A 24,120-nucleotide genomic window follows, 5' to 3' on the forward strand; every position below is an offset into this window, starting at 1 on the left:
AGTATTAGCCGTGTTATGGGTGTTAACTGTGAATCTTACCAATGGCAAGTGATATATCAGCATCACTGCTGATCATATGCGCAGGGAACATCCAGCTGGATGGTGTGTGGGGTGCGTGCATTCATGGTGAAATAATTAACACAAGAGCTGCTGGGTAATTCTGGAAAGCAACAAAAACAACAGTTAGGGAACAGCCCCCTAATGAATCCTTCCCCCGGGAGCCCAGCCTATCCGCTGTGTGTTTAGAACTGTGTCGATCCCTGGAGTATCTTCGGGTTTCTGCAGAGGGTTAATCCCTGATGCCACAATAGCACGGGGGCTGACCTTTGTTCCTGATGATCTCTTGGATGGATAGATATGTTGGGTGGTGGGTTGGTTGCACTGTCTGCACACATTGGTTGTCTGGTGGGTTGGTTGGTTGGATGTACTTCATACATTGATTGGCTGGTTGGTTGCAATGGTGACACATATTGGTTGGTTCGATGGATTGGTGGATATGTTGTCAGGGTGTTTGGTTGTTCTAGGTGCAGATACTGGTTAATTCATGGATGGATTGATGGATGAAAATGTTGGATTACTGGACATTGGTTGGTTTCACAGATATGTTGGAAGCTCTGGATACATTGTTTGGTTACTGATTGGATGAATGCACTACCTGATATTGTTTGCTGGGGTGTTGTACTGGACACATACATTGGTTGGTTGGAGAGAGAGCTTGGATGCACTGCATAAATTCATTAGTTGGATGGTTGGAGAGATAGGTTTGATGCACTGCATACATTGGTTGGTTTGTTGGTTGGTTGGATGTACTGGATATACACATTGGATGGATAAATGGAAGGATGGGATGCTTTGGTTGGTTGGACACACTGAATATATACATAGTATATAGTGGATATAGACATGGGTAGGTTAGTTATTTGGATAGTTTGAATGCACTGGATATATTGGTTGCATGGAAACATTAGAGGCACCGGATACGTACATTGGTTGCTTGGATATGCTGGAAGCTCTGGGTACAATGGTGAGTGGATTGATTGGCTGGATAGAGATGTTGCATGTAGTGGATACATACATTAGTTGATTAGATGGATAGCTTGGATGAACTTGATACATTCCTTGGTTAATTGGTTTGATGGACACATTGGATGCACTGGATACAGACGCTGGTTGGTTTGTTGGCTAATGGGTTGGAGAGATTCCATGATGTATTGAATAGATATATTGGTTGCACGGATGGATGGATGGATAGCTTGGATGCACTGGATACAGACATTGGTTGGAGACAGTCAATGGATACACTGGTTCGATGGATCAGGACTAGGCAGGTAGTGGTGGGATATTTTTCCAGAGGGATCTGTGAGGGTGACCGGTCCATGGAAGTGGGGAGGCTGTTATGGACTTAGGAGACACCAATTACCGAGCAGGAGTAACAGCATGAAGCCCAGTAGCGTCAGCGGAGCAGGAGCTAGGAAACGTTTTGCGGGACAGGGAGCACAGTTCTCCAACACACACCCGTGCCCCTCTCCAATTCCCTGCCCAGGGCGCTCACCAGAAGGGCTCCTTCCCTTTGGCTATGCTGTGCTGGGGGGGCTGGGGAATATACTCAGAACATCTCTGGCCCCGAAGGTTGGGCCCACAGGGCAGACTGTAGTGGAAGCTGAGGTGGCCACGTTTCAGGTAGCACTCCCTGTGATAGGGCCCCCCAGACTTCAGTGGGATGTTGCAGACCCCGAGCAAGTCATCATCCCAGCCATTGTCTTCGTCCCAGACCTCGACACGGAGCTGGCTGGCGTCAGTGACACGGACAGAGCCAAAGTCCATGTGACTGTTCCAGACAGGGCTTTTTCGGTTCCAGATGGTGACAGTCCGCCTCTCTCTCCTGTCAAAGAAGATCTTGACGTAGGCATCCGTAGCTGTGAGAGTGTCACCCCGCAGATCACTGGCCCGCTCCACAGTCACCGTCAGTCTTGCCAGGCCCCGCTCCCGTGAACAGCACATGGTGTTGGTGGAGCTGTCCCCGGGGCAGACGCAGGAGCAGGGATCGAGGGCGCTCCGCCGGGTCCCCGCTGGGCAGCTCTTGGTGCAATCCACCCGCAGGGCCCTCTCACGGATGTACTCGCTCACTGCCTGCCCCAGCGCCTCCCGCTTGGGGTCGTCCTGCCCCAACAAGGTGTGGATCGGCCTCAAGGAGTAGGTGAGCAGGCCAGGGAGGGACTTCAAGGTTTTTACCCAGCCTGAGAAGACCCCAACGTAATTGTTGGAGAAGAACAGGTCGCCGGTGTTTTGCCCTCCTTCCTCCTCCGCATAGCGCTCCCGGTACGTCTTGCGGAAGCTCTGTTGGAATTTCACTCTCTTATTCTCCTTGCAGCTGCTGAAGCTGGACTGGTCTGAGCCCACCCCAGTATTCACGGCCACCTTGATGCTCAGACAGTCCTTAATCTCATTGACGGTCAGCCCATCCAGTGCCGCCTGGCAGACCTGCACGGCAGTCACGTCCCGCACCCGGCCCCCCCAGCGACGCCTGGGTCATATAGTGGGTGCCGTAGGTGTGAATCAGATGATGGTACTCCAGCTGGGAGGCCTTGTTGTACAGGCTAGGAAGGTTCTTCACCGCCAGGACAAAATGACCAGTGAGTGGAGGTTTTCTGCTGATCCCGAACCTGCCCCAGGGATCCAAGGAATTTATGAGAGAGTTAGAAAATCCCCAATAGCCAGCCCGGCCCAGATCAGAGCTGCAACCCTAGAGGAGAAAGGCCCCTGTTCCATTCCTCCACCCATCACAGCACAGCTTCCAAACCTGCGACCAGATCACAGCTGGCACCCCTAGCGGGCAAAAGACCTTCTCCCATTCCCCCAACCCCTGGAACAGACAGTCCCCCCCACCCTGGGGCCAGATCAGACCTGGGCCCAACAGAGGGGAAAAGCTGTGTCCTATTCCCAACCACTTTGAGCCAGCCAGTCCCTTGCCCTGGGGCCGGATCTCAGCCAGCACCCCTGTGGCTCAGGTGTGACCCTAACAGCACCCCAATGCCAGAGGACAAGGGCTCCCTGGTTTCTGGTAGTGAGTCTCAGCTGGCCTGACCAGTTCAGTGTACCCCACCTCACTCATGTCATCACCTGAATCTAAAAGGGGCCACGTAAGCTATCGACAGCAAGCTAATGCCGTGCTGCTCATTGCTATCATTTTGAGGCTTCTCTATGGAGGACACATCCAAACATGCATACGGGTGGGAAATTCTGTTATCAGAGTGCGTCTGCCAGGCAGGGCGATAGGTACTCCACCCTCGACAAAGGACTGTGGTTCTGTCCCTGAAAGGCATCTCCAAGGCGCAGTAAGAGACAAGGGGACTGCAAATGAGGGTCAACAGGACCATTAAGTCGGCAGGGGGAGGAGAGTACAGGAAACAGATCGATTTGCATTTTAGCAACCCCAAGCAGGGGAAGAAACCAGTAAGAACTTTCCTTGGCCAGCTGACTCCACGTCACCTTCCTCACAGCTTGGGTGGACTTTACTATGGCGGGGTGACTGTAAGGAGAATCCATTGCAAAGGTTCTCTGGGCTATCAAGGGAAGGGCTGAGGACCCCAAATGATCTTTCACTTAAGAAGAGAAAGGACCCAAACACAATGGACTCGGTGGGAGATCTCGACCAGAGGGGTGGTCAACCATCTCACTGGAAGGTAGATTGATAAGGAAACTGCCTTGCACAAAGGTTGTGCCTTGTTTTGTTATATCTTAGCCATCAGAAAGCGCTTTTCACTTTGCTTGTAATCACTCTTGTCCTTATCCCTTGTGCTTGACCTCACTCACCCTCCTCTCTCCCTTACTTCAGAAACTTGCTAACCCCACCCTGTGCTGTGTTTGACATAAAGTGCATGTGAACTCCAGTTAGCCCGGCAAGCTGCTGAGTGTTGTATCTTTAAAGGAACAAAGGAACCTTAAATCTCTCCGAATGGGCCACAAGAGGGATGGAGATTGCAAAGCACACGGTTTGGGGGACACTTGGGATGGGAAGCGTGTTGGGGTCATCGACCAGTGTGTGGCTGGGGGGTAACACACAGGCTGCTGGTCTCAGAGCTGATTCACACACAGATACTCACTGCTGGCTCGTGGGGCATCCAGAGAAGGGACTCAGAGAGGCAGAGCCTCTTGCAGCATTTAGGGCTACAGGTCAGGCAGTGACACAATCCCTCACTGGCCTGGATCGCACCCCAGAATGAGACAGCTCCTAACAAGGGAAAGGCCCTGGATGGCTGGTGGTACTACTGTGCAGCAGTTTCCCAGCTGCCCCACCCGAGAGGTGGCTGCATCTCAGCACAGGCTGAGCAACGCTGGTGTGACATCACTGTACATGTGTTACTCATTTGCCCCTCCCCAGAGCCAGCTGCATTCAGTGCCGGATGAGCCATCCCCATGCTGGGAGGTGTCCGGGCTGCTGCTTACCTGTAATATGGGCAGGAAACCTCATGGCTCACAAAGGTGTATTTGTCATTCCGCGACTTCTGCGTGACAAATTCGGCCAGTTTGGAATGTGAGCCGGCCAGTCCAGCCCCACCTGGACATTAACCGTGGACACCACGGGCATTTTCAGCCCCACCTTCCAGTCGTTCTGCACCACGGACGCTGCGGACTCCATCATGCCCATGGCCGACTGCTGCACCGAGCTGCTGAGCTTTCGTTGGCACGAGACGCGGACCCTTCAGTCCACCGCGGCCAGCGGCAGCCTCTGCCACTGGCCTCCCTGCAGCGGGTTCTGGCACAGGGTGCAGGTGCCATTCGGGCCGCGCCACTGGCTGGTGTCCAGCACGTGGGCCCCCGTCTTGCCCAGTGTGGTCACGTCAATCCTCTCCCCCACCAGGCTGTGCCCGGGCACGAAGGTTGCATTCGTGCATGCAGCTGCTGTGCCTGTCTGGCATCCGGGGGAGACCACGGGGAGGAGGAAGAGGAGGAGGAGGAGGGTGCAAGCACTAGGTTTGGGCATGGCTGGTATGTTGCGGTCCCTGGCGCAGGAGTCAGCGTCAGTCTCCAAAACCCCTACAGGGAGAGACAGAAAAGAGATCCTGCATGAATCATAATTCAGTAGCAGGTAGTTCCATGGGTTAACCTGGTTATATGGAGAGCCAGAGGCATCCAATTACCATTGGCTCTGTCAACCACATCTTGTATCACACCTGGAACCTGGTGGCTTTATGCAAATGACACAGTGACCAATTTGCATGTCTGAACATGCATTTGTTAATTTGCATAGCCCCACCCCTTTCCCTTGCCGTCGTTGTAGCCCTCACTCGCCACTAGGGGGAGGAGATTGTTGCACATACCCTGTAAGTTGCAATTACATTCAGTGTGCTGCTGCTCTGTCTGGGTCTGGCCAGTAGGGGGCGGTGCGTTCCCACACAAAATCCAGGGCTTGCTAGACATTAGTCCCCAGCTGCTTGACAGCGAGGCCAGCGAGCGCTGGGCTCACACTGGACATGACTGGCCTCACCACAGAAACTGCTGGGGCCCCCTAGTGGACATGCCGAGTGGCGGATTTGGTTACATTTAGCCACCAACTGAGGGTCATATTCTAGGGTTTCTTTAGCCCAATCAGAGCTGCTTCTAGCCCAGTGTGCCATGTCTAACAGAAGCCAATTGGCCCTGCCCCTCATTGATCAGAGGTGGGTTCAGACCATGAAGCATCAGATTTATATCCCATTAAACACACATATTTAAAACCTTTAGGATCATAATTCTGGATCTCCCATTCTCCAGGGAAAGGTCCTGTTCAGAATCCTGATAAACTCTTGGCCTTAGTCCTATCCTGTGCCAATGAGTTCCACAGGTTATGCGGAGATTTCAGGACAGTATTTTCAATGCATCTTTAGTGCAGTGGGTTCCTGGTCCATCACCAGGGTTCCCAGGTGCATCCGTAATACAAATAATAAATAATGACAATTTCTTTCCAGGCAGGTAACTGGCTGTTCTGTCTTGCTATTGAGAATGCAGAAGAGAGCTTATAGAAATGTTAGACTTGTCCTTAAGCAGTGGAAATGGAGGCAGGACTCCTGGGTTCTATTCTTGGCTCTGACACAGACAAGAGTGATGTTGGACAAGCCTCTGAATCTCTCTGGACCTCAGTTTCCTCATCAGTAAAATGGGGAGAATGATCCTGCCTTTGTCAGGTTAGAGCATCGGCTCTTCAGGACAGGGACTGTCTCTCCCTGTGTGTCTGGGCGTCGCCCATCCCAGTGGGGTCCCGATCTCAGTCAGTGGGGTCTGTTTAGTGCCCAGCACAAGGGGGGTCCTGATATTGGTCAGGGTCTGTGCTTCACCTGGCACGATGGGACCCTGATCTCGGTCGGGATCTGGCACGAGGGGTGGAGGGAGGGTTAGTCGGAGTCTGTGCAGCGCCTGACACAAGGGAGGTCCCTGGTCTTGGTCGGGGTCTGTGCAACACCTGGCACAAGGGGGGCCTTGATCTCACTTTAGGCTTCTAATGCTAGCACAATAAACAAAAGCATATTAGCGAGACAAGGCAGGAGAGGGAATATCTTTTATTGGACCAATCTCTGCTGGGGAGAGAGACCAGCCTTCAGCTCCACAGGGCTCTTCGTGTCTCAGGAAGACAAGCTCGGTGCAGCCCGACAGCTTGTCTCTCTCGCCCACAGAAACTGGTCCAATACTCAACTGAAAAGAGTGTCATATGATGGGAAGCATGGCTTAATGTTAATAACAGGCTAGGCTACCAGCGTAGACTTCAGTGCCAAAATGGCTCACCCGGAGCGAGGATGCAGCTGCCTCTGGGATGGGGCAGGTGGGTAACAGTTGCGTAGCTATGCTGCATGCGGCTGGCTTGCCTGGTGATGCGATGCAGCCACCTCTGGGGCAGGACAGCTAGGGGAACAGACAGACAGCGACGGCACACAACAACGGCTTGCCCGGTGCTGAGATGCAGCCACCTCTGGGGTGGGGCAGTTTGGTAATGGCCACTCAGCAAAGCTGCACAGGGGGGGCTTACTCGGCCCTGCGATGCAGCTGCCTCTGGGGTGGGGCAGCTGGGGAGAGCTGCCTACCAGCATTGGAGGGCACAGACAAGGGCAGTGCAGGGGAGAAGCAGGTTAGCCAGGGAGCCCTGAATAGCACAGTGATCGTCAGTGGGGTATGGTGCTGCCCCCCCCTAAATTTCCCATCATGCCAGCCGCAGCTCCCCACTCCTCTCCCCAGTGCCCGTCACCCCAGTCTGGATCTGCCCCTCTCAGCCCACCCCCCAAGTTGCCATGCCCCCTAGAATACTCTGGTGGGTCCAGCGAAGCGCAGGGCTCCTGTCTCGGGGTCCAGCACTCGTTCACCGGCTAGAGGCCGAGCTGCCCAGATCTGCCGTGTCTCAGCCCCAATTTAACCACCAAGGTGCCGCCCTCTAGATCAACATTCGAGGGAGCCAGCTGGGCAGCTGTCACCTGCCACTCCCCCATCGAGACAATGAGCCATTGAGGATCACTGGTCCGGGGGCGGGGAGCATTATGGGTGCTGTGAGAGGTTCAGGGGGTGGGTGCCATGATGGGCTGTAGATGTGTGGAGAGGCTGCGGGGTGAGGGCGGCTGGGGATTATAGGGTGCCATGGGGAGTGCCTGCAGAGGGCGTACCCCTGCCTCCCTCCCTCCTCCACTGACCCTATGGGGTCCCCTGACCCCTTCCCCGCAGTCCCAGCCTCCCCCACTCACCCCGCCACACTCCCAGCTTCTTTTGTACTTTCACAGAGTGGAGGCCAGAAGATCTGAGAGATTGGTGCCATGATGGACTGTAGACACGTGGAGCAGGTTGAGGGCAGCTGGGCATTATGGGGTGCCAGGGGGAGCACTGGAGAACCTCTGCCTCTGTCCTTCCCCAGGAGCAGGGAACAGGTCCCAGGTGCCACCCATGCCCAGGGCCCTTGCCATGGCAGGGAATGAGGTGAGATATGCCCCGATGATCCCAACAGGTGCCAGCTGCAGAGGGAGGCAAAAAGCTCCCATGGTCCCTGTCAGTCTGAGTGAGGCGGGGACAGGGGTAAATTCCTTCCCAGCCCCATATCCGGCAACCCTGCCCTACCATCCAGGCAGCCAGAATGGGGATTGTCTGGTCCAGCTCAGAGCATGGGCCCAGCCAGTGTCTATTCTCCAGCTGTGGCTGATCTCTGATGCTTCAGAGGAATTGGTGGAGGAGGGGACCCAGATACTTCTGGTCAATTGTGCATGGATGGGGGGCGGAAGCAGGGGGGGGGTGAATTCCTCCCTGACCCCTGCAGGTGACCAGCTGAAGCATGAGATTGGACAATGGTCATTGTCTTAGTGCAGAGTTGTGTTATGAGCGTGTAGCAATGCAGAGGGCCTTTAGCCAGTCAGTCCCAGTCTCCTCCCCAGCTCCCAGTCCCAGTCTCGCTGCCCAGCCAGCCCCAGCCTTCCCTCTCCAACTCTCATTCACCATTTCTCTCCTGCCCCAATCTCTCCAGCCTCCTTGTCCCCATTTATTCCAGTCTTTTGGAGAAAGTTTGCCAAAGTTCCAGGCAACTGGAAACAGGGTCTTGTAACAGGGTCTGTTATTAAGGCAGTGCAACCCGGTCTGCTTATAATGTCGTGACGGCTCACCTGGCATTAAGATGCAGCCACCTCTGGGGTTGGGCAGCTGGGTGACAGCTGGGTAACAGCTGGACAGAGATGCTGCCCAGGGATGGCTCGCCTGATGCTGAGATGCAGCCACCTCTGGGATGGGGCAGCTGGGAATGGCCACACAGCACTGTTGTGGGGTGTAGAGGAGGGCAGAGGGCGGTAAACTTTGGGGAGAGGATGGTTAACAAGGAGCCCTGGGTAGCAAGGTCCTTAGTAGTGGGGTACATTCCCTGGGACCCCAACCCCTGCTCCCCACCCCTCGTCCCAGCCAGCTTCTCCCTGCAGGGACTTTCAGCCCACCTGCCCCCCTGCCCCTAGATTACCTGAATCCAGTGGGTCCAGCAAAGAGCAGGGCTCTGTCCACATTCACTGCTCAGAGGCTGAGCGCAGCCCAGAGCTGCCTTCGTCCCCCCTCATCTGCCAGCTGCCGCCCTGCCAGACCCAGCATCTGGCAGCCGGCTGGGCAGCTGGGGTGAGGCTTTTTCACCCGCCACTTCCCAATTGAGACAATGGGGCCTTGAGGAACACTGGGCCTGCAGGGGGAGGGGTTGGTTTGACGAGGGAGGATGGTGGGCGTGAGGTGCCGGGGTAAGGAGGTGCTGTGTGGGAGGGTGGTGCCAGACCTGGTGCCGACCCTCCCCGGAGCGCAGCAGTTCATTGCACGTCCCAGACCTGGAGGCGGAGCTGGCTGGTCTCCCCCACCCATAGGGGCCCCAGGCCTGGGCGAATGCCCCAAGCTGGGTTGTCGGCGTTCCACACGGTTTCCTTCTGCGGCTTCTGGCCCTGGAAGGAGACCTTTGACGTAGGCATCAGTGGGGCTGGAGCAGTCGCCCCACAGGTCGCTGGCCCGCTCCACCGTCACCGTCAGCTTCCCCTGGCCCCGCCCCCGCGAGCAGCACATGGTGTTGATGGAGCCGTCCCTGGGGCAGACACAGCAGTAGAAGTCATGGGTGCTGCACTGGGTCCCCAGGGGGCACCTGTGGGTGCGATTCATAGAATCATAGAAGATCAGGGTTGGAAGGGACCTCAGGAGGTATCTAGTCCAACCCCCTGGTCAAAGCAGGACCAACCCCCAACTAAATCATCCCAGCCAAGGCTTTGTCAAGCCTGACCTTAGAAACCTCTAAGGAACCAGATTCCACCACCTCCCTAGGGAACGCATTCCAGTGCTTCACCATCATCCTAGTGAAAAAGCTTTTCCTAATATCCAACCTAAACCTCCCCCACTGCAACTTGAGACCATTACTCCTTGTTCTGTTGTCTAGTACCACTGAGAACAGCCTAGATCCATCCTCTTTGGAACCCCCCTTCAGGTAGTTGAAAGCAGCTATCAAATCCCCCCTCATTCTTCTCTTCTGCAGACTAAATAATCCCAGTTCCCTCAGCTTCTCTCCATAAATCATGTGTTCCAGCCCCCTAATCTGGATGCCCTCTGCTGGATGTTTTCCAATTTTTCCACATCCTTCTTGTAGTGCAGGGCCCAAAACTGGACACAGTACTCCAGATGAGGCCTCACCAATGTCAAATAGAGGGGAAAGATCATGTCCCTTGATCTTCTGGCAATGCTTCTACTTATACAGCTCAAAATGCCGTTAGCCTTCTTGGCAACAAGGGCACACTGTTGACTCATATCCAGCTTCTCGTCCACTGTAACCCCTAGGTCCTTTTCTGCAGAACTGCTGCCGAGCCACTCGGTCCCTAGTCTGTAGCGGTGTATGGGATTCCTCCATCCTAAGTGCAGGACTCTGCACTTGTCCTTATTGAACCTCATCAGATTTCTTTTGGCCCAATCCTCTAATTTGTCTGGGTCCCTCTGTATCCTATCCCTGCCCTCCAGCGTATCTACCACTCCTCCCAGTTTAGTGTCATCTGCAAACTTGCTGAGGGTGCAATCCACGCCTTCCACCAGATCGTTAATGAAAATATTGAACAAAACCAGCCCCAGGACTGACCCTTGGGGCACTCCACTTGATACCGGCTGCCAACTAGACATGGAGCCGTTGATCACTACTCATTGAGCCTGACGATCTAGCCAGCTTTCTATCCACCTTATAGTCCATTCATCCAGCCTATACGTCTTTAACTTGCTGGCAAGAATACTGTGGGAGACCGTGTCAAAAGCTTTACTCAAGTCAAGGAATAACAAGTCCACCGCTTTCCCCTCATCCACAGAGGCAGTTATCTTGTCATAGAAGGCAATTAGGTTAGTCAGGCCTCCACAGGGCCCTCTCAGTGACATACTTGTTCACCGCCCACCTCAGCGCTTCCTGCCTGGGGTTGTCCTGCCCCAGCAAGGTGTGGATGGGGCACAGCGAGTAGGACACCAGGCCATGGCTGGCTTTGAGGCTCTCCAGACCTTGCCGTCCTGCCCCTCAGAGAACAGCGGGTCAGCGTGGCTGTGGCCGCCCGACACATCAGTGTGGCGCTCGCTGTAGGTCTCGTGGAAGCTCCGCTTGAAGTTCTGCTTCTTCTTCTGCTCTCACGCTGGCTGAAGGCCGCCTGGGCCCTGCCCTTCCCGGCCCCGATGCTGACAGAGGCCTCCAGGCTCAGACAGTCCTTGACCGCGTCAGCTGTCATCCCGTCCAGCGCTGCCTCACAGACCCTCACGGCCGTCACATCCTGCACCCGGCCCCCCAGCTGCAGCTGGGACACATAGTGGGTGCCGTAGGTGTTGATCAGCTGATGGTACTCGAGCTGCGAGCTGCGGGTGTAATCCTCCGGGAGGTCCCTCAAGGCCTGGGTGAAATGGCTGGTGAGCGGAGGATTATGGGTAACCCAGAACCTGGGAGAGAGAAATGACCACTGTGTGACGTACCGTTGGACATTGGCAACTTGTAGGGGTAGAGCTCAGTGTTGTAGATCCACAGACTCTAAGTCCAGAAAGGACAATTCCGGTCATCTAGTCTGACCTCCTGGATAACACAGGCCAGAGACCTGCCCTGAATTAATTCCTGTTCAAACTAGAGCAGGTCTTCTAAGGAAAAAAATAAAAACCACTCCAGATTTACAAATTGTCCATGATGGAGAATCCACTACGGCCCTCGGTAAATTGCTCCAGTGGTTAATCACACTCTCTGTTAAAGATTGTGTCCTTTCTTCCTGTCTGAATTGGGCTAGCTTCAATTTCCAGCCATCAGATCTACTGAGACCTTTGTCTGCTAGATTGCAGATGCCATGATTAAAAGCATGTTACCTGTGCAGACTGCATAATTTATTCTGATAACGTGAAGCCACAACAAACTTGCCTGCGCCTTTACGGAATTAAAGAGGTACTCATAATTCTTATTATACACAATCTTTGGAGAATATAATGACTTACAGGCATGTGACCTATTGCTGATTTCATCATGTGAAAGATTTCAGCTAGCTAAGGTATTTCTTAGGAGGAATTCTGTTTTCTGTCATGGCAATAGGCCTCAGGTGTGAGAGGAGATAACGCTATTGGCTATAAAAATGTTTACACGATAACGTGTATGTCCTTTAATCGTCTGTACTATTTCCTTATATGCTATGATTTGAGAGAGATACATGTGTCCTTGGGATTGATGCTTTGTAGCAAATGTGTGACAGAAGGCTTTAATTGCAAGGTGTTGAAGGTATCAGTGGGCAATTGTAAATCTACAAAAGATAAAGAGATCAGCAAGATTGTCTTATCAAAGACAAACAAACATGCCACTGTATTATCAAGATTCAAGCACGAGGTCATAAAAGCTATAATTCCTATTTAAATATTATTAAATTATTTCCTTGTAGAAGCTTTCTGAGGTCTTCATTCTTTCAACTTTAAGACGACCTCTGATGGCTGGAAGCAGACACCCCAACTTCCTGAGTTCCCAGGGGGTGCTTGACCTCTGCTCTGCCCCAGCCCCCGCCCTCACCCCTTCCCCCAAGCCCCGACCCCAGCTCTTCCCACCCCTGCCCCACCCCCATCTTGCCCCTTCCTGCCCCGTTCCTCCCCCGCCTCTTTCTGCCCCCGCCGCTCCTCCCCAGTGCCTCCTGCTTGCCCCGCACTGGTACTGCAAGGGTTAACTCTATTCTTTGGGCCGAGGAGTCCACGCCCCCTCAGCCTTGCTGGGCATGTTCCGGGTGGTGACTAGGTATAAAAGGGAGCAGCTTGGCTCATTCGGGGCTGACCACTGAAGATGGAGGGTGCACTCCATGAGCTCCAGCCCCGGAGCTGCTGAAGCCCCAGGTGGCAGAAACCAGAGATGCCGAGATCCAGGAGGATGCCCAAGGAGTGACAGAGCTGCTGAGAGCCGCACAGACCGAGGAGCCCAGACACCCTAGAGCCCTGCCCCAGGGACAGGGTAGAAAGTATCTAAGGGGGGCTAGTCACTGTGCCGAGAGGTGTCAGCGTGTTTCGGGCAGATTCCCCACTGACCCAGTGGCAAGCATATTTGTCACTGTCAGGGTCCTGAGCTGGGACCTCCTGGAGCAGGGAGAGCCCGGGTCCCCATACCCAGCTGCCACCCAACCCTAGGGGCGGCTTACACCCCTGACCGGTCACTAGGCCGCACAGCCCTACAAAAAATCCCTTCATTCAAAAATAAAACAATGTAAAACTTTAGCGCCTACAAGTCCAATCAGTCCTACTTCTTCTTCAGCCAATTGCTCAGACAAAGAAGTTTGGTTACATTTGCAGAAGATAATGCTGACTGCTTCTTGTTTACAATATCCCTTGAAAGTGAGAACAGGAGTTTGCATGGCACTGCTGTAGCTGGTGTCGCAAGATATTTACATGCCAGATGCGCTAAAGATTCATATGTCCCTTGATGCTTCCACCACCATTCCAGAGGACATGCGTCCATGCTGATGACGGGTTCCTTTGTGTATTTTGACGTGTGATGTTGACAGTTTGTGTGTTTGAATGGTTATAAAGCTTTAACTTTTTGAATCTCAATGACTTTTGTCATTAAATAATTGTTGTCTGACCTGTCCCCATTTCTGGATGCCCCATAATTTCCCACAGCTGTGAAAATTTAAATAGATAAACATTTAACAAATGATTAAAATGCATAATTTTGCTCAACTGTGAAAATGTAGATAGAAATAAAAACAATGCTTAAAAAGAAACATTCATATTAGCCATTGCAATGCTAAAATAAAATAAAATAAAATAAAATAAAAGTCATATTTGGCCAAGCCTTGTTATCTATGATTAGGGCCTTACTAAATTCACGGCCATGAAAAATGCATCACGGACCGTGAATTATAGTCTCCCTCATGAAATCTGTTTCTTTGTATAGGGTAAAAGTATACAAAAGTACACAGCATTTCTCAAACTGGGGGTCCCAACCCAAGAGGGGGAGCAAGGCTATTTTAGTGGGGTCCCAGTAATGCCAGCCTTACTTCTGGGCTGCGGCTGGCGGCAGAGCTGCCTTCAGAACTGGACTCCTGCTCAGCAGCCGTTGCTCTCTGGCCACCCAGCTCTGAAGGCAGCGCAGAAGTAAGAGTGGCAATCCCGTGACCCACACACACAATAGCCTTGTGAACCCCTTTTGGGTCGGGACCCCCAGTTTGAGAAATCCTGAGTCTTATGGGCTTTACATGTTTATATTTTGCCACTTAAAAATACGTTATTCATGTTTTGTTACAACAGTGTGAAATGTAACGTCTAAATGTCTGAAACCGTGAAATTCAAGATTTTTAAAATGCTATGACAGAGAAATTTATGAAAACGGACTGTGAATTTGTTAGGGCCCTATCCATGATAAACCAAACAGGACTCACCTACCCTTAAAAGTAAGTTCCTTGCCTGTCTATAAACTGTTCTGGAAAATTAATATGATATTCAAAGAGTCATTGTTATCATTTTGGGGAGAATATGTTGTATTTTTCATGTGTAATGAAGAGGCTGAATATCTGCTATAAATGCAAAACTCACCTTGATTATGGAACCTGAATTAGTACTTCCATAATTAATAGTAATTAAAATTTGGCTGTTTTTGACAAGTGAGCTCATGATTTCATAGACTCATAGAATATCAGGGTTGGAAGGGACCTCAGGAGGTCATCTAGTCCAACCCCCTGCTCAAAGCAGGACCAACCCCAACTAAAGAAACCAACTTTTCCCCCCTGATTTTAATGTCTGGATATTTGTCATGGATTGTTGTCTCTTAAAGGGCACTTAGCAGCCTTAGCTGGAACACAATGAAGTTTTCTGTCTGGGAACGGCCTTAGTTTTTAGAGGTAACTCTCTGAGTTGAACACAATGTGTCATGTGTATTGCTAGGGAGGTGAGCCCGAACGCTGGTTAAAGCCAATCTCTCCGCTGGCCCTGTAAAGCGTTTCCCCAGAGCAGGTCTGATTGTCCAGCCGGCTCCCCGGCCCTGCTCCCTATTCTAACCCTAACCTAACTCCATTACTTTACCCCTAAGGCCTGCTTCAACGTTATCCCAGCTCTCCTCCCCTAACCCTAATTTAACCCCTATGCTAACCCTAACCCTGCTCCGCTTCCAAGATCAGAACCATGGGAATGGGCCCATCTAACCTGATTTCCCACCCCACCCCTGCCAGATCAGAGTCAGACCCATAGGCCCATGTAGCCTAGTATCCCGCCCCCTCCCTGCAATTCTGGATCACACCTATAGACCCATCTAGCCTGCCATCTCCCTGCCACCCCAGGTCAGACCAGTGGGCCCATCTAGCCTGGTATCCAGTCTTACACTGTGGCCAATTCTGGAATAACCTGCCCTCCTGGGGTCACTTTCCTCCTGACCCTCATTAATCAGAGGGTAGTTTAAGCCTTGGAGCATGACATTTACATCCCTTCCAAACATATTTGTTTTAAACCCATAGGAGTATAACTCTGGCTCTTTCCATTCTTCATGTGAAGATCCTGTTCCGAATCCTGACTCACGTCCTGTGCCAATGAGTTCCACGGGCTATGTGGGTATTTAGGGATAGTATTTCCTTTGAGTATTTAAGATTAGTGGGTTAGAGCAGGGGGGGCTGGGAGCCAGGACTCCTGGATTCGCTCCCCAGCTCTGGGAGGGGAGTGAGGTCGAGAGGGTTAGAGCAGATTTGCATGCACAGAGATCTATTCAGGCTTTCATCATACTTCCTAAATGAGTCATACACACTGGCGTAGTCTGTGTCTGTGTGTGTGCGGCTGGGGCCATGGAAAGCTGCCAAACCAGCCGATCATTTGCCAGCTGAGATTCTGTCATGAGCCAGCTCAGCGTGGGTGAGGGCCAGTGGATGAAGGGGAGAGCAACGTATTTCGGACACACGCCTCCCTTTCCCTGCAAAGTGCTCCCTGCCCTGATGGAGGGAGAGGCCAGGGCAGCGCGAGGCCAGACAGCGGAGAAGCAGGCAGAAGGGCAAGGGCAAGATTTCTGCTCACAGGTGGGGGTTGGAAATGGAGTGCTTCTGGCAAGAGAGACACCGTTTGTTGGGGTCGCTGAGATCAGCGCGCACACAATGGGGGTGCTGAGCCCTGTAGGAGCCAGTCCCTCACCCTCATAACTCATAGTCTAAACAGACAAGACAGGCCCAGCGTGTGGAGGGGAAACTGAGGCACAGCACAATTCAGTGACTTGCCCACGGTCACACAGGGTGTTGGGAGGTGAACCCAGCAGTCCTGGAATCTTCCCTGGGCCATAAGGACAAGAGCACTCCCCTGCTCGCCAACCCCCAGCCTGGCTGATGTGTCTCTGAGGCCGGTGTGGAATAACTAGATTCTGCAACACCTCAGCCTTCGTTTCAAAAATTAATTCTCTAGTCCTCGTGGCTGCAAAGAAAGCCATCCAACCAGTGTGACTGTTGCCAGAGTCTGCAGAGAGCCTGACACAACAGCTCTGAGCAGAGCGAACTGGCCGCATTTGTCTCCAGGGGCTCGTTCACACTTGAAGCTAATGATGTCACTTGCTGGCACATCAGTGTACATCGACGTGCTGATCATTTGGGTGGATGAGGCAGGAGAAGGGCATGAAGGTGACACCAATAAGGGAAGGGGTAATTGGGAGTTGCTGTGGAGAGACCGAACAAGGATTCAGGTCTGTAGTTTAACTCCTGTTGATTCTGAAGCCTAATGAAAACCCTTTAAAATGTCAGTTTTCACTCTGTCATTGCTCATAGTCTCAGCAGATGGGTGGGAGTGGAGCCCATGTGGGGCAAGGGGAACTGGGAGCTGACACAAGGAAGTGAGGAGTGTTCACATCTATCGTGTCTCCCCGTGTTGACTCTGGAGTCTAATGATGGCATGTAACAATAGCAGTTGTCACTATTCCACGGCTGATTATGTTAGTGGGGGTGGGAATGGAGCCACCAGGGGAAGGGAACTGGGAGCTGCTATAGGGATGGAGGGAGGGAATTGAGCCCCACAGTTTAACACAGTTTAACTCTGAAGCAGAATGAGGATGCTTGAAATCACAGATGGGCTGGTTGAGATTTCCTGGTATTTCCCTGCGGGGAGGGAGAGTTCAGATCTTTTCCCAGAGCCCGCTGTGGTTACAAATCTGCGGGGAGACACTGAGTCCCACTGGCTGCAGTTTCGTTTTTTAACAGTGGTCTCCTCAGCAGCGTTCGTAGGTACTGAGAGCATCGGTGAGAGAGAACACGGGCTGTTCTCATCCCTGCAGGGATCGGCCGCTGAAAACTGCTTCATCTCTAACAATCATAGACTCATAGAATATCAGGGTTGGAAGGGACCTCAGGAGGTCATCTAGCCCAACCCCCTGCTCAAAGCAGGACCCATCCCCAACTAAATCATCCCAGCCAGGGCTGGGAAAGCCAAGGAAACGCTGGGACTCCTCGGGAAATTAGCCCTGCAGCTGGACAGGAACAAACCACAATTTCTGGTGACAGAGCACAGCAACTGTCAAGGTTCCTTCCCCGCTCTGAACTCTGGGGTACAGACTTGGGGACCCGCATGAAAGACCCCCTAAGCTTATTTCTACCAGCTTAGGTTAAAAACTTCCCCAAGGCACAAAATCTTTGCCCTTGGGCTAGGGTACACTGCCACCACCAGGCGCTTTAACAAAGAACTAGGGAAAAGGACCACTTGGAGTTCCTCTTCCCCCAGCGATCCCCCCCATCCCTTACACCCCCTTTCCTGGGGAGGCTTGAGAATAAACAAGTTGAGCACAAACCAGCTTGGGTTTCTTAGGACCCTACAAACCCAATCAGATTCTTAAAAAAAAAACAGAACTTTATTAGAAAGAACAAAACAAAGATAAAAGACTCTCTGTAAGATTAGAACGGAAGATAATCTTACCGGCAGTCAGATTCAAAACATAGAGACTCCCTCTAGGCAAAACCTTAAGTTACAAAAAGACACAAAAACAGGAATACACATTCCCTCCAGCACAGCGAATTTCACAAGCCAAAAAAAGAGAAAACCTTACGCATTTTCTAGCTAGATTACTTACTAACTTTACAGGAGTTGGAGGGCTTGCATCCTTGATCTGTTCCCGGCAAAGGTATCACACAGACAGACAAAAGCCTTTCCCCCCCATTCCCCCAGATTTGAAAGTATCTACTCCCCCATTGGTCATTTTGGGTCAGGTACCAGCGAGGTTACCTTAGCTTCTTAACCCTTTACAGGTGAAAGGATTTTGCCTCTGGCCAGGAGGGATTTTATAGCGCTGTATACAGAAAGGTGCTTACCCTTCCCTTCATATTTATGACAGCAACAATGGCGCGGAGCTGGTCAGAAGGCTGCGATCCACCCTATGGAGCGTCGTGAGCTCCTCTCCCAAGAGCGTGAGCATCCGAGACATGGCCGTGGCGGCACGGAAGCTCGGGATCCAGGTGGAGGAGGGCGGTGGAGAACGTCGGACTGCATTGGAGCGCGTCGAAGAAATCAGGGCGGAAATACAGGACGTGGCAAAGTACAAGAGGGAAATGCGGAGGCTCCAAGGGGGTCCGTGGAAGAGCTTGGCTAAAGTGGAGAAAGAGCTGTGCCGGATGAAAGGCCAACGGGACGTCCCTCCGGAAGACTGCAGATCCCATCTGAGCGACAGGTGGCGTTGACGTATGTGGGGCACCCGCACAGAGTCAGTAGAGGACGGATGGAGGGACAAACACACACAGAGTCACTAGGGGCAGTGTGGACACACACACATACACACACACGATTGCAGCCGCTGGGGGCAGCGGTAAAAACAGAACCCCCTGCTTACTACGCAATAGAGCAGTGGTTCTCAAACTTTTGTCCTGGTGATCCCTTTCACATAGCAAGCCTCTGAGTACAACCCCCCCCCTTATAAATTAAAAGAACACTTTTTAATCTATTTAACACCCTTATAAATGCTGGAGGCAAAGTGGGGTTTGGGGTGGCGGCTGACAGCTTGCGACCCCCCCAGGTAATAACCTCGCGACCCCCGGAGGGGTCCCCACCCCCAGTTTGAGAACCCCTGCCATAGAGGCTTGAGGGTGCAGCACTAAAAGAACCAAATTAGGGCCAGGGGAAATCTGATTCCTGCCCGGCTCAGCCATGCAGTGGGCCCCCCCGCCTTGTAACTGAGGCAGGAATGAGCTTCACAGAGTCGAAAGCCAGAAGGGCCCCTTTAGATCAGCTCGTCTGCCCTCCTGCATAGCACAGACCAGAGAATCCCTCCCCCAGCCCCCCGTGTTCTGCCCACTCACGTGGGTTAGACTCTTTCAGTGCACAGGAGACCAAACCATTGCGTGCTATGGGCAGAGAGCAGGAGGGATCGAGATTCCCCCGATGTCCCTGGCTCCTGCGGTGGCAGGCAATGGAATAGGTGAGACACCCCCAGACAACCCTGCAGGCCATGCGCACCCCATGTTGCAGCAACCCCCCACAAGCTGCCTGCCCTTCTGACCCAGGGGAGATTCCTTCCCACCCCCAATCTGGTGACTCTGAGCACATGAGCCAGACCCGCCAGCAGAACAAGGATTCTCTGGAGCGGCTCGGGGCACAGGCCACCCCATCAGTGTCCTGTCTCCAGGGGTGGCTGATCCCTGATGCTTCAGAGGAAGCGGGGGACAGACAATCCCAGATACTGTTGGCCAGCTGTGCAATGGGGCAGATAGGGTGTGAATTCCTTCCTGACCCCTACAGGTGACTGGCTGAAACCCTGAAGAATGAACCCCAAACTCTTGTCAGGGATCACCCTTAGCACTGGGGCTCTGTAAAGAGGGGAGGGGACCTGGGCTTGCTGTTCAAAGGAGAAATGGGTGCGGAGGTGGGGGCGAGACAGAGGAGATAGAGTACCAGGGGGTCGACATGGGGGTTGGGATTCTGCTGTTCCAAGGGAATCCATAGCCAGAGTGACCCGTGGGACCAGACAGATTTGTGCATGGGGCAGCAGAAGTCAAGAGTTAGAGGTAGATCCCCACCTGGGGATCTGCCCCATTGACCCCAATGGAGCAACAGCTGAGTGATCCCAGTTGGGGATCTGGCCCCATTGACCCCAGTGGAGTGACAGCTGAGTGATCCCAGCTGGGGATCTGGCCTTCAGAATCACTCCTCCACCTTCTTCCTACGCAGCCCCCACCGCCCCCCCCCGAGCTGTCTGATGCCCTTTGCATTGAGTGAGGTCCTGGCTTTGCAAAATGAGATCTTTCCAGGGTCTGACATTCTGTACCCCAGAGCAACACCCGAGCCCCCCCATATTTACCACAGTGATATGACTATAATACGTTTTATATGAAGTTTGTCATGTAAGGTATCAGTGGAGAAGTTATGATTTGCCGAATATGATTACCCTGTTTGCATGCACAGATATGTTTTGTAGCTGAAGTTATGAATAATGACTATGAACCAGTATTCCAGCTGCATTTGCTCCTGGGTGACACCCACAAGGTAGTTTACATCCGGTCTAGCCAGCACATTGTGGAAGAACCATTCCAGGTAATGGCCCATTAAGAAACAGAATTGGCCTTAGAAGAAGCCTATTCCCACCTGATGGACTTTCTTGTGGAGGCTCCAGCCAGTCTATGAGTAATGGCTGCTATGTCTCATCGAAGCATGCTAGGGCATGTGACTAGATCATGTGACACTGGACTCCATCTTGTGTCTGTACTTTTCTACAAACTATACTGGGGACTTTGCTTGGAACGATGAAGTTCCCTCCACATGGAAGAAGCCATAAAAGGAGACAGTGACATAATCACTTGGCCCCACTCCCTCCCCACAACTCAACACCTGGAAGCATGTCTGCAGGACTAAGACTTTGAACAGGAGGAGGGTCCCAGGCAGGAAAGGTGGATTCAAGCTTGTGTATGAAAGATTTGCAAACTGCTTGTACCGTCAGGGTGAGACGCTGCTTGATTCAAATTTATAGAGCTTAGATGGCAATTTTGTTTTTGTTTCTGAGATCATCTGTTTTGATTTGCAAAAAGAAAAGGAGGACGTGTGGCACCTTAGAGACTAACCCATTTATTAGAGCATGAGCTTTCGTGAGCTACAGCTCACTTCATCGGATGCATGCCGTGGAAACTGCAGCAGGCTTTATATATACACAGAGAATATGAAACAATACCCCCTCCCACCCCACTGTCCTGCTGGTAATAGCTTATCTGCATTGCTGTGTAGCTGTTCCCCAGCTGCCCCACCCCAGAGGTGGCTGCATCTCACCACTGGGCGAGCCATCCCCGTGTGGCGTCACTGTGCAGCTATTCCCCAGCATTGAATAGTTTACTATTTGTGAGGAATTTTCTTTGCACGCTATGGCTGGAGCCTGAATAAATTCCAGGAGACGTCTTCTTTCTGAGAATAGGTGGCTCTGAGGGTGTTTTGCTTTTTCTGTGTACTTGAGAGACAAGGAGGGTGAGGTAAGATCTTTATTGGACTTACCTCTGCACTTGAGGCAGCTGTAAAATCTGGTCATAGTCGCGAGCATGTAACGCCTGGGCTATGGTTTGCCCCAAAGTGACACTGCACAGGGATGGCTTGCCCAGTGCTGAGATGCAGCCACGTCTGGGGTGGGCCAACTGGGGAACAGCTGGATAATGTCGCTGCATGGGGATGGCTTGCCTGGCGCCGATATGCAGCCAGCTCTGGGGTGGGGCAGCAGGGGAACAAGGAGTTCAGCTCCAGGGCGGTTGCAAGGCTCAGCTCTTCCCATGCCAGATCCCTGGTGCAAGGGGAACGCGGGCGCGACGGGGGCTGCCGGGAGCAGAAGCGTATTTCCTACTGTCAGTGCTTCTCCAAAGGGCCCCATGTGGGGATCTGGGATGCGAAGATTCCTGCAAAGTTTATGGGGCTCAGAGCAGTAAGGGGTGCTGTGCTGTGGGGTGGGGGTGGGGGTGGGGGCTCAGTGGGGGATGGAACGGGTACTCAATAAGGGGCGCTGTGCTGCAGGGAGCAGGTGGTGGGCTCAGCAGGGGGCGCTGCGCTTCAGGGAATGGGGGGGCTCAGCGGGGGGAGTGGGGACTCAGCAGGGGGCGCTGTGCAGCAGGGAATGGGGGGCTCAGCGGGGGGCAGTGGGGACTCAGCAGGGGGCGCTGTGATGCAGGGAGCGGGGCAGGGGCTCAGTGGGGGGGCTGTGATGCAGGGAATGGGGGGGTCAGCGGGGGGGAGTGGGGACTCAGCAGGGGGCGCTGTGATGCAGGGAGTGGGGGGCTCAGTGGGGGGGAGTAGGGCAGGGGCTCAGTGTGGGGTGCTGTGATGCAGGGAGCGGGGCAGGGGCTCAGTGGGGGGGGCTGTGTTGCAGGGAATGGGGGGGTTAGCGGGGGAATGGGGACTCAGCAGGGGGCGCTGTGATGCAGGGAGTGGGGGGGCTCAGTGGGGGGGAGTAGGGCAGGGGCTCAGTGTGGGGCGCTGTGATGCAGGGAGCGGGGCAGGGGCTCAGTGGGGGGGCTGTGCTGCAGGGAATGGGGGGCTCAGCGTGGGGAGTGGGGACTCAGCAGGGGGCGCTGTGATGCAGGGAGTGGGGGGCTCAGCGGGGGGGAGTAGGGCAGGGGCTCAGTGGGGGGGCTGTGATGCAGGGAATGGGGGGGCTCAGCGGGGGGAGTGGGGACTCAGCAGGGGGCGCTGTGATGCAGGGAGTGGGGGGCTCAGTGGGGGGGAGTAGGGCAGGGGCTCAGTGTGGGGCGCTGTGATGCAGGGAGCGGGGCAGGGGCTCAGTGGGGGGGGCTGTGTTGCAGGGAATGGGGGGGTTAGCGGGGGAATGGGGACTCAGCAGGGGGCGCTGTGATGCAGGGAGTGGGGGGGCTCAGTGGGGGGGAGTAGGGCAGGGGCTCAGTGTGGGGCGCTGTGATGCAGGGAGCGGGGCAGGGGCTCAGTGGGGGGGCTGTGCTGCAGGGAATGGGGGGCTCAGCGTGGGGAGTGGGGACTCAGCAGGGGGCGCTGTGATGCAAGGAGTGGGGGGCTCAGCGGGGGGGAGTAGGGCAGGGGCTCAGTGGGGGGGCTGTGATGCAGGGAATGGGGGGGCTCAGCGGGGGGAGTGGGGACTCAGCAGGGGGCGCTGTGATGCAGGGAGTGGGGGGCTCAGTGGGGGGGAGTAGGGCAGGGGCTCAGTGTGGGGCGCTGTGATGCAGGGAGCGGGGCAGGGGCTCAGTGGGGGGGGGCTGTGCTGCAGGGAATGGGGGGCTCAGCGCGGGGAATGGGGACTCAGCAGGGGGCGCTGTGATGCAGGGAGTGGGGGGCTCAGCGGGGGGGAGTAGGGCAGGGGCTCAGTGTGGGGCGCTGTGATGCAGGGAACCGGGGGGAGGCTCAGCACGAGGTGTTGTCTTGCAAGGCGTAGGAGGCTTGATATGGGCGCAACGTAGTAGACGAAAGATTTTGAACGTAAGCTCTAGATTGACGCTCGAAGCCCTTTGGTGCGGTTCATGAATCCATTTTTTATTATTGTTTGAACACTACTGCAAAAAAACAGGTTGTGCTGTGATTAACAATATTACATTCGTTTTAAGCCATTGTAACACCCAAGATCATTACACCTCCCTCCAGGTGATATATGTACACGAGGCAAATGAAACCCAAACTGAGGTGGGAGTGGGGGAAAGCCAAGGTCACCGCAGCGTTGACGATCAGACTTTGGATGCAAACATCGTCTCTGGTGCGCTATGAACAAAGCGAGGACCCGGATCTCAGTCGGGGTCCATGCAGCACCCAGTACAATAGGGTCCCTGAGCTGTGAGGCGCCCGGTGCGACGGGGGGCCCCCGATCTCGGTCAGGGTCTGTGTAGAACGTGGCACAATGGGGACCCCCAATCTCGGCTGGGATCTGTGCCGTGTTCAGCACAATGGAGTCCCCGATCTCAGAATCTCTGGATACTATTGTAACATTATTATTAATAATAATTAATAGGCAGTTAAACAAAAATGTTCCTCCCCAGAGCCAGTTGCATTGTGGCATCAGGAAATGTCATTTCTAAATCCATAGAATGCTGGGTAGGAGAACCCACTGGGAAGGGATCATAACACAAATGAAGGCGAGTGGCTTCTCTCGTGCCCGATTCGACATCTCAGCAGCTGGGACTGCACAGGAAACAGAGAGAGCTGCCGATTAGCAAGTGACAATCTGCCATTGGATGAAGCAAACAGACGGAGCCAGAATTCTCTTCTCTGGGTCGGTAG

General features: G+C 53.5%; 2 pseudogenes; both read right to left on the reverse strand.

Annotated features, from left to right (window-relative positions):
- Positions 1-1,548: 1,548 nt before the first annotated feature.
- LOC140912333 (perforin-1-like) lies at positions 1,549-4,984 on the reverse strand (annotated as a pseudogene).
- A 4,297-nt stretch (positions 4,985-9,281) lies between these two features.
- Positions 9,282-16,515, reverse strand: LOC140912366 (perforin-1 pseudogene; annotated as a pseudogene).
- Between the last annotated feature and the right edge of the window lie 7,605 nt (positions 16,516-24,120).

Source organism: Lepidochelys kempii, chromosome 6, assembly GCF_965140285.1.
Source record: "Lepidochelys kempii isolate rLepKem1 chromosome 6, rLepKem1.hap1, whole genome shotgun sequence".
Classification (NCBI taxonomy): Eukaryota; Metazoa; Chordata; order Testudines; family Cheloniidae; genus Lepidochelys; species Lepidochelys kempii.